Below are 2642 nucleotides of genomic sequence, written 5' to 3'. Positions count from 1 at the left end.
ATAAATCAAATATTGTACCTCTAATCAGTTTTAATTTATATTTGATGTACAGTGATTAAGCTAAGCCTATTTTCATATACTGAGTCATTTGCATTTCTTTTCTAGGTGAACTCTTTATATATCTCTCGTGTTCTTTGTTGTTTTTTATATTTTCTCCTTCTAGTAACTGTTTTTGTTTGGGGTATTAACCATTTGCTTATGATGAAAACTGCAAGCATTTTTCCCCAAGTTTATCATTCATCTCTACTTTGTTTGTGGTGTTTTTTTCCAGTGTTTAAATTACTTTTGACCCAAGAATTTCAATATAGAACAAACAAAATAATATAATAAGAATATAATAAGGAATGCACTATACCATTAAATTTGAATCATAAATAACAATATAAACTCAATATTTAAGTATACTTATATTTACATATGTCCTAGTTTTATCCACTGAAATGCTTCTGGAAGCAATAACAGCTCAGTAAAAATGAACACTCTTGACATACAAATCTTGGTTTCTGACTACCAATTCTCAGTAAAAGAAATCATAGGTCCTTCAGGAAATTTGAATTCAGATCTGGAGCACAGAAAATACAAGGCGAAGCTGTAACATCTTATGATGCCATCAAACAAAATTTATGTCAAAAGGACACAGACATTTTTAAGGGACTTATTCTAGTCAATCTTAAGATAGTAATATTTAAATATTAAGATTTGAGTAGTGCTCATTTTGGCAGCACATATACTAAAATTGGAACAATACAGACAAGATTGGCATGGACCCTGCAAGAGGATGACATGCAAATTTGTGAAGTGTTTCATAATTTTTAGGGGAAACAGGATCTAGTGTCCTTTGGGTTTTGCTTGTTTGTTTTTGTTTTGTTTTGTGTGTGTTTGGGGTTTTTTTGTATACAGAAAGAGCAATATTTAAATTTATTTTATATATTTTATATATTTTTTAATTTTTAACTTTTTTCTTTTTCTTTTCTTTCTTTCTACTTTTTTTTTCTATCAAGCTTCTCTAACAAGCAGACCAAAACGCACCTAGGATCTAGCTTCCTTTATTTATTTTATTTTATTATCTTATTTTTTAATTTAAAAAAATTTTTATTTTGTTTGATTTTGCTTTTGCTTTTTGCTTTTTTGTTTTTGTTTTTTCCTCCAAAATGGCAATATGGAGGAATTCACCCCAAAAGAAAGAACATGGCCAGAGCTTTAGTCAATACAGGTATAAGTAGGATGTATGAAATAGATTTTAAAACAACAATTATAAGGATATCAGCTGGGCTTGAATAAAGCATAGAAGACACTAGAGAATCCTTTACTGCAGAGATAAAAGAACTAAAATCTAGTCAGGCCAAAATTAAAAATGCTACAACCAAGATGCAAGCCCAAATGGATACCATAAAAATGAGGATGGATGAAACAGAGGAATGAATCAGTGATATAGAGGATAAAATTAAGGAAAATAATGAAGCTGAAAAGAAGAGGGATACAAAGGCAATGGGTCATGAAGGTAGACCTAGGGAACTCAGCAACTTATTAAAATAGAATAACGTTTGTATCATAGGAGTCCCGGAAGATGAAGAGAGAAAAGGGGGCAGAAGGTTTATTTGAGCAAATTATAGCAGAAAACTTTCCTAATCTGGGGAAGGATACAGGCATCAAAATCTAAGAAGCACAGAGAACTCCCATTAAATTCAACAAAAACTGACCATCACCAAGGCATATCATAGTCAAATTCACAAAATACACAGACAAGGAAAGAATCCTGAAAACAGCAAGGGAAAAAAGTCTTTGGCAGGCCAAAAGACAGTGGCAGGGTATATTCAGTGTGCTGAATGGGGAAAATACCCAGCCAAGAGTACTTTATCCAGCAAAGTTGTCATTCAGAAGAGAAGGAGAGATAGAGTTTCCCAAACAAAAACTAAAGGAGTTCGTGACCACTAAACCAGCCCTGCAAGAAATATTAAGGGGGACTCATTGAGTGGGGGAAAAAAAGACCAAAAACAACAAAAGACTAGAAAAGAACAGAGAATATCGCCAGAAACACCAACTCTACAGTGACATAAAATTCAAATCTTGTAATAACCACTTTGAATGTAAATGAACTAAATGCTCCAATCAAAAGACATAGGGTATCAAAATGCATTAAAAATAAAAATGATCCATCTATATGCTGCCTACAAGAGACTCATTTTAGACCTAAAGACATTGGCAGATTAAAAGTGAGGGGATGGAGAACGATTTATCATGCTAATGGATGGCAAAAGAAAGCCAAAGTAGCCATACTTAAATCAGACAAACTAGATTTTAAACTAAAGACTGTAACAAGAGATGAAGGGCATTATATCATAATTAAGGGATCTACCCATCAAGAAGATCTAACAATTGTAAATATTTATGCTCCCAACTTGGAAGCACCCAAATATTTTAATCAATTAACAATAAACATAAAGAAACTCATGGATGATAATACATTAATAGTAGGGGACTTTAACACCCCACTTACAGGAATGGACAGATCACCTAAGCAGAAAATCAACAAGGAAACAATAGCTTTGAGTAAAACACTGGACCAGATGGACGTAACAGATATATTCAGAACATTTCATCCTAAAGCAGCAGAATACACATTCTTTTCAAGTGCACACAGA

The 2642-nt window shown here is 32.6% G+C and overlaps 1 non-coding gene across 1 annotated transcript; it reads left to right on the top strand.

Moving 5' to 3' along the window:
• Positions 1-706: 706 nt before the first annotated feature.
• LOC118542950 (U6 spliceosomal RNA) lies at positions 707-813 on the top strand. The gene has a single exon (XR_004920851.1). It is a non-coding gene; the product is annotated as a U6 spliceosomal RNA (small nuclear RNA).
• Positions 814-2642: the final 1829 nt, after the last annotated feature.

This window comes from Halichoerus grypus, chromosome 7 (assembly GCF_964656455.1).
Source record: "Halichoerus grypus chromosome 7, mHalGry1.hap1.1, whole genome shotgun sequence".
Taxonomy (NCBI): domain Eukaryota; kingdom Metazoa; phylum Chordata; class Mammalia; order Carnivora; family Phocidae; genus Halichoerus; species Halichoerus grypus.
Note: the sequence above shows the minus strand (reverse complement) of the source record. Positions and strands in the feature narration are given on the sequence as shown.